This window comes from Telmatherina bonti (assembly GCF_933228915.1).
Source record: "Telmatherina bonti genome assembly, chromosome: 1".
NCBI lineage: Eukaryota > Metazoa > Chordata > Actinopteri > Atheriniformes > Telmatherinidae > Telmatherina > Telmatherina bonti.
Window position 1 is genome coordinate 40,596,623 of NC_136619.1, and position 8,458 is coordinate 40,605,080.

An 8,458-nucleotide genomic window follows, 5' to 3' on the forward strand; every position below is an offset into this window, starting at 1 on the left:
GAATAAACACCAAACATGAAATTGAACTTGTTCTGAATGTCTAGTTTAGATATTCGAGACCCACAGGAGGTGTGCTGTGTTCAGTAGGAGTCAGGTTTTCTTCACAGATGGAGCTGAAAATAAACACATGGTCATTTGAAAAGCAGGTTTTCTGAGACGTTTCTGGCAAACCCCACAGCGAGCAGACGTCCTGACTGGAATAATATAAAAATATCAGTATCGTTCATTTATTGCCACTTCGTGCTTAATCAGCTCACTGCAGTCCAGCAGGCTTCTCTTAAAACTTATCTAGTGAAGTTAAGTAGTTTTACGTGGATAAAATTACTCTGACACCACCAAGGGTGTCCAGTTTGGGTCTTCAAGGACCCAAGTTGTTGTTTCTCTGATTAAACACACCTGAAATGATACTCTTGTTGACCCATCAGTCTGATTCAGGTGTTCTGCAGCCGCAAAAAGCTAGCTGCAGGAAAACTAGTAAACTGTAACCGGTATGGTTGCTCTTTTCAGTATGGAAGCAAAAGTGTCACAGGCATTAAAGGCTCCACACTTGAACTCAGCACGAGATTAGACAATGTAATGATCTGCAATTCACAACGAGCAGTCGCAGACGGAGAACAGATGATGCAGTCGCAGACGGGGAACAGGTGAAGCAGTCGCAGATGGAGAACAGGTGAAGCAGTCGCAGACGGAGAACAGGTGAAGCAGTCGCAGACGGAGAACAGGTGAAGCAGTCGCAGATGGAGAACAGGTGAAGCAGTCGCAGACGGAGAACAGGTGAAGCAGTCGCAGATGGAGAACAGGTGAAGCAGTCGCAAACGAAGAACAGGTGAAGCAGTCGAAGACGGAGAACAGGTGAAGCAGTCGCAGATGGAGAACAGGTGAAGCAGTCGCAGACGGAGAACAGGTGAAGCAGTCGCAGATGGAGAACAGGTGAAGCAGTCGCAAACGAAGAACAGGTGAAGCAGTCGAAGACGGAGAACAGGTGAAGCAGTCGCAGATTGGGAACAGGTGAAGCAGTCGCAGATGGAGAACAGGTGAAGCAGTTGCAGATGGAGAACAGGTGAAGCAGTCGCAGATGGAGAACAGGTGAAGCAGTCGCAGACGGAGAACAGGTGAAGCAGTCGCAGATGGAGAACAGGTGAAGCAGTCGCAAACGAAGAACAGGTGAAGCAGTCGAAGACGGAGAACAGGTGAAGCAGTCGCAGACGGAGAACAGGTGAAGCAGTCGCAGACGGAGAACAGGTGAAGCAGTCGCAGAAGGAGAACAGGTGAAGCAGTCGCAGAAGGAGAACAGGTGAAGCAGTCGAAGACGGAGAACAGGTGAAGCAGTCGCAGATGGAGAACAGGTGAAGCAGTCGCAGATGGAGAACAGGTGAAGCAGTCGCAGACGGAGAACAGGTGAAGTAGTCGCTGATGGAGAACAGGTGAAGCAGTCGCAGATGGAGAACAGGTGAAGCAGTCGCAGACGGAGAACAGGTGAAGCAGTCGCAGACGGAGAACAGGTGAAGCAGTCGAAGACGGAGAACAGGTGAAGCAGTCGCAGATGGAGAACAGGTGAAGCAGTCGAAGACGGAGAACAGGTGAAGCAGTCGCAGACGGAGAACAGGTGAAGCAGTCGCAGACGGAGAACAGGTGAAGCAGTCGCAGACGGAGAACAGGTGAAGCAGTCGCAGACGGAGAACAGGTGAAGCAGTCGCAGACGGAGAACAGGTGAAGCAGTCGCAGACGGAGAACAGGTGAAGCAGTCGAAGACGGAGAACAGGTGAAGCAGTCGCAGATGGAGAACAGGTGAAGCAGTCGCAGACGAGAAACAGGTGAAGCAGTCGCAGACGGGGAGCAGGTGAAGCAGTCGCAGATGGAGAACAGGTGAAGCAGTCGCAGACGGAGAACAGGTGAAGCAGTCGCAGACGGAGAACAGGTGAAGCAGTCGCAGACGGAGAACAGGTGAAGCAGTCGCAGAAGGAGAACAGGTGAAGCAGTCGAAGACGGAGAACAGGTGAAGCAGTCGCAGATGGAGAACAGGTGAAGCAGTCGCAGATGGAGAACAGGTGATGCAGTCGCAGATGGAGAACAGGTGAAGCAGTCGCAGACGGGGAACAGGTGAAGCAGTCGCAGACGGAGAACAGGTGAAGCAGTCGCAGAAGGAGAAAAGGTGAAGCAGTCGCAGACGGAGAACAGGTGAAGCAGTCGCTGATGGAGAACAGGTGAAGCAGTCGCAGACGGAGAACAGGTGAAGCAGTCGCAGACGGAGAACAGGTGAAGCAGTCGCAGAAGGAGAACAGGTGAAGCAGTCGAAGACGGAGAACAGGTGAAGCAGTCGCAGATGGAGAACAGGTGAAGCAGTCGCAGATGGAGAACAGGTGAAGCAGTCGCAGACGGAGAACAGGTGAAGTAGTCGCTGAAGGAGAACAGGTGAAGCAGTCGCAGATGGAGAACAGGTGAAGCAGTCGCAGACGGAGAACAGGTGAAGCAGTCGCAGACGGAGAACAGGTGAAGCAGTCGAAGACGGAGAACAGGTGAAGCAGTCGCAGATGGAGAACAGGTGAAGCAGTCGAAGACGGAGAACAGGTGAAGCAGTCGCAGACGGAGAACAGGTGAAGCAGTCGCAGACGGAGAACAGGTGAAGCAGTCGAAGACGGAGAACAGGTGAAGCAGTCGCAGACGGAGAACAGGTGAAGCAGTCGCAGACGGAGAACAGGTGAAGCAGTCGCAGACGGAGAACAGGTGAAGCAGTCGCAGACGGAGAACAGGTGAAGCAGTCGCAGACGGAGAACAGGTGAAGCAGTCGCAGACGGGGAACAGGTGAAGCAGTCGCAGACGGAGAACAGGTGAAGCAGTCGCAGACGGGGAACAGGTGAAGCAGTCGCAGACGGAGAACAGGTGAAGCAGTCGCAGATGGAGAACAGGTGAAGCAGTCGCAGACGGAGAACAGGTGAAGCAGTCGCAGACGGAGAACAGGTGAAGCAGTCGCAGACGGAGAACAGGTGAAGCAGTCGCAGACGGAGAACAGGTGAAGCAGTCGCAGAAGGAGAAAAGGTGATGCAGTCGCAGACGGAGAACAGGTGAAGCAGTCGCAGACGGAGAACAGGTGAAGCAGTCGCAGACGGAGAACAGGTGAAGCAGTCGCAGACGGGGAACAGGTGAAGCAGTCGCAGACGGAGAACAGGTGAAGCAGTCGCTGATGGAGAACAGGTGAAGCAGTCGCAGACGGAGAACAGGTGAAGCAGTCGCAGACGGAGAACAGGTGAAGCAGTCGCAGACGGAGAAAAGGTGATGCAGTCGCAGACGGAGAACAGGTGAAGCAGTCGCTGATGGAGAACAGGTGAAGCAGTCGCAGACGGAGAACAGGTGAAGCAGTCGCAGACGGAGAACAGGTGAAGTAGTCGCTGATGGAGAACAGGTGAAGCAGTCGCAGATGGAGAACAGGTGAAGCAGTCGCAGACGGAGAACAGGTGAAGCAGTCGCAGACGGGGAACAGGTGAAGCAGTCGCAGACGGAGAACAGGTGAAGCAGTCGCTGATGGAGAACAGGTGAAGCAGTCGCAGACGGAGAACAGGTGAAGCAGTCGCAGACGGAGAACAGGTGAAGCAGTCGCAGACGGGGAACAGGTGAAGCAGTCGCTGATGGAGAACAGGTGAAGCAGTCGCAGACGGAGAACAGGTGAAGCAGTCGCAGACGGAGAACAGGTGAAGTAGTCGCTGATGGAGAACAGGTGAAGCAGTCGCAGATGGAGAACAGGTGAAGCAGTCGCAGACGGAGAACAGGTGAAGCAGTCGCAGACGGAGAACAGGTGAAGCAGTCGCAGACGGAGAACAGGTGAAGCAGTCGCAGAAGGAGAAAAGGTGAAGCAGTCGCAGACGGAGAACAGGTGAAGCAGTCGCAGACGGAGAACAGGTGAAGCAGTCGAAGACGGAGAACAGGTGAAGCAGTCGCTGATGGAGAACAGGTGAAGCAGTCGCAGATGGAGAACAGGTGAAGCAGTCGCAGACGGAGAACAGGTGAAGCAGTCGCAGAAGGAGAAAAGGTGAAGCAGTCGCAGACGGAGAACAGGTGAAGCAGTCGCTGATGGAGAACAGGTGAAGCAGTCGCAGACGGAGAACAGGTGAAGCAGTCGCAGACGGAGAACAGGTGAAGCAGTCGCAGAAGGAGAACAGGTGAAGCAGTCGAAGACGGAGAACAGGTGAAGCAGTCGCAGATGGAGAACAGGTGAAGCAGTCGCAGATGGAGAACAGGTGAAGCAGTCGCAGACGGAGAACAGGTGAAGCAGTCGCAGACGGAGAACAGGTGAAGCAGTCGCAGACGGAGAACAGGTGAAGCAGTCGCAGACGGAGAACAGGTGAAGCAGTCGAAGACGGAGAACAGGTGAAGCAGTCGCAGATGGAGAACAGGTGAAGCAGTCGCAGACGAGGAACAGGTGAAGCAGTCGCAGACGGGGAGCAGGTGAAGCAGTCGCAGATGGAGAACAGGTGAAGCAGTCGCAGACGGAGAACAGGTGAAGCAGTCGCAGAAGGAGAAAAGGTGAAGCAGTCGCAGACGGAGAACAGGTGAAGCAGTCGCTGATGGAGAACAGGTGAAGCAGTCGCAGACGGAGAACAGGTGAAGCAGTCGCAGACGGAGAACAGGTGAAGCAGTCGCAGAAGGAGAACAGGTGAAGCAGTCGAAGACGGAGAACAGGTGAAGCAGTCGCAGATGGAGAACAGGTGAAGCAGTCGCAGATGGAGAACAGGTGAAGCAGTCGCAGACGGAGAACAGGTGAAGTAGTCGCTGATGGAGAACAGGTGAAGCAGTCGCAGATGGAGAACAGGTGAAGCAGTCGCAGACGGAGAACAGGTGAAGCAGTCGCAGACGGAGAACAGGTGAAGCAGTCGAAGACGGAGAACAGGTGAAGCAGTCGCAGATGGAGAACAGGTGAAGCAGTCGAAGACGGAGAACAGGTGAAGCAGTCGCAGACGGAGAACAGGTGAAGCAGTCGCAGACGGAGAACAGGTGAAGCAGTCGCAGACGGAGAACAGGTGAAGCAGTCGCAGACGGAGAACAGGTGAAGCAGTCGAAGACGGAGAACAGGTGAAGCAGTCGCAGATGGAGAACAGGTGAAGCAGTCGCAGACGAGGAACAGGTGAAGCAGTCGCAGACGGGGAACAGGTGAAGCAGTCGCAGACGGAGAACAGGTGAAGCAGTCGCTGACGGAGAACAGGTGAAGCAGTCGCAGACGGAGAACAGGTGAAGCAGTCGCAGACGGAGAACAGGTGAAGCAGTCGCAGACGGAGAACAGGTGAAGCAGTCGCAGATGGAGAACAGGTGAAGCAGTCGCAGACGGAGAACAGGTGAAGCAGTCGCTGACGGAGAACAGGTGAAGCAGTCGCTGACGGAGAACAGGTGAAGCAGTCGCAGATGGAGAACAGGTGAAGCAGGTGTGGTGAGATGGAGCCAATCTGCATTACTGCTACGTATTTCCTCAGCATGTCCTCCTCTCACCTGACAGCTTTTTGTTCTGTCTCCTGAAAACACAATGATGATGCACGCTGAGGACCAACATGTCTGCTAACTGACTGTCTCCATCACCACGGTGATTTTATCGTAAACAGTTATCTTTTTCAGTTTGTTAAATTGTTCACCCAGTTTTCAGCATAAAAGCAACTTTCACATAGACACCCCTTCTCTCTGAATGGCCTAAAAGTCGAAAAATCTAAACATTGTAAGGAAACAAGTGCAGATGAAGTCTCACCATGCAGGTCGTCCCCTCCTCCTCCTCTTCCTCCAGCCAGATGCTTCAGCTACGCTATTCAGATGCCAACCAACCCTTCACCTGGTTGCTGAAGCCCTGCAGCCTCTCATCTCGCAGCGTTCAGTAGGAATGAAGTCAAAGGAACAATTAAACAAAGTAATCTGTGCAATATCATGAGTAAAATCAGCTAATAGAAGCAGAGCGTGACCGTCATTTTGTGGCAGTAAACTCGAGTCAAGTCATCAGTTAAGTGGGGCTGATTTGTGGTGCATGGCGACAACATTTCCGTAAATGGACTGTAATCACCGTTTCCTGTTCTGGGAAAGCTCGGTGGAAACTGCCTAAAGAGACGCTTTGTCTCCACTTCTGAGAACCTATTATTGGAGAATTATTATTATTATTATTATTATTATTATTATTATCATTATTATTATTATTATTATTATTATTATTATTGTTGTTGTTATTTTAACTATTATTGTTATTCTTCTTCTTCTTATTATAAATTATAAATAATTATTTTTTTATATTATTAATATTATCATTATAAATGATAAATAATTATGATAAATAAATCAAGTTCCATATACATGAGGCAAAATAGTGCTAAAATATAGCACAGAGATTGCTGTTCTGTATGCTGAGATGCTGGACAGGACAGGTAAAAAAAAAAAAAAAAAAAAAAAAAAAAAAAAAAATATATATATATATATATATATATATATATATATATATATATATATATATATATATATATATATATATATATATATATGTATATATATATATATATATATATATATATATATATATATATATATATATATATAGATGAATGAATCAAGTTTAGCTCTTGGTGAACATAAAGCGGGACAATAGGGAGGAGAAACATGGCGGCTCGGTGCCACTTTAAACATAATTAATCTCTTTATTCCTCAACCAATGAGTCAGTCACTGTCTTGGTTTGTTTAAAGGAGACGTTAGACGCTGGAACATATTGGTCTGTTTTTAGTCATATTTCATCAGGGAAAAATTGTTTTACATGAATAGCTCAGTTATTTAATTTTGGCTCAGTCCCCAATTCATGACCTTATTTTTACCATGTGTGGGACGGCGCACACCCCGTTATATCAACATATTTTTTCCTCTTTACTGCTGAGTCTCCTCCATTTCTCTCTGTTGCTTTATTTCGACCAGCAGGAGGAAATGCAGAACAGGACACTTTACAATGAACATCATTTTGCTTGTGGTACCATTTGTAGCTCCATTGGGTGTTTTTTCTTCTTCTTCCTGTTTGTTGTCCTGGTTTTAGCTCACACCCTCCCACATTTTGCTCTAGTTCAGATTTGAGTTTCCACAGTGATGTTTTTTCCCGATTAAAAGTCCATGTTGAATAGTTCATAGTATAATCAAGACAAAGTAGTTTATGTAAAATGTCCATCAGTAAAGAAAGATGTGGAAAAGAGCAGAAAAGACTGATTTTAGAACATGAAAAAGAAAAACATACGACGTCCCTGAAGGCTCCAACTCCAACCCCAGCTCCAACAGTCTTCATGTCAGAAAACAAAACAAAAACATAAAGTCTTTATGCTGACCACACACTCTCATACAAAGCTGCAGCTTCTGTCTAATCAGTCCTCAGACATGCCAGAATTTTCTTTGGATGAATAAAAATATGTCTGAAGTCCTTTATGATTCGTTTCTGACATGCCCAGCTTCATGGTGAGATAATCATCTGATCTGCTGATGTGAGACAATCAGATTTCCCAGTTTGAGAGTTAAAACTAAACGAAACTCAGTTTTCATGGTTTAGTTATCAGGAACCAGAAAACCTGAAGTCTGCTCCAAACCTCAGATTATATCTCAAAACTTTTCATTATCTTTTAATTAATCCAGAGTTTCCTTTTTTGTCCAGTTTCTAATGATGTGATGAGGATATAAAACTCACTGCAAATATTCTCCTGTTTTTTTTTTTTTTTTTACATTAAATAAATCACGTCAGGTTGCAGACGGGGAACAGGTGAAGCAGGATGTGTGAAGAACTTCACCTGCTTTTATTTTGAAAACTGTTTTGGAGCTTCCTGTTTGCCACTTTGAGCAGCTTGGTGTTGTTTCCTCTGAGGTTTGACAGCCAGACCTGCTTCCAGCCTCTTTCCTCTGCACTCAGCCAAGCATCCTCACCGTTCTGCTACTGCTGCTGCTCACCGGGACTTTTAAACTCCCAACCTGGCAACCCACCGCTCAGCTGGACCAAAAACACATCAGTGAAGAAGAGCTGGACTTCCACAGGTGTGTCTGTGTCTCTGCAACAGGTGAGTTAAACACTGTTTGGTTGTTTTAGTTCTTCCTTTTCATACACCACATCATTTTTTACGCTGCTGCTTTAAAGTTTTGCATGTTCCTGAGATGTTCATGCTGATTTTCAGTCTCATATCCGCTGCATTTCATTTATGTACTAACTTGAAATACTTGTAGGAATTTACAGGGTTTGTTTTTTACCGTTTATACTAAACACTTTTACAATCCATTTGGTTTGTATTTGCATCTGTAAGAGTGAAAAATTATTTTTAAAAAAACAAGGTATTGCTTTATAAATGGTTAATAATACATAAAAAGTTTAATTTATTCACTCAACATTCATCATTTTAAATTACTGCCACAAGCCACAATGGTTTATAGTTTATTTTATTATCTTTTAAATCAGAAATAGAAACTTTTGTTAACAAAATCTGG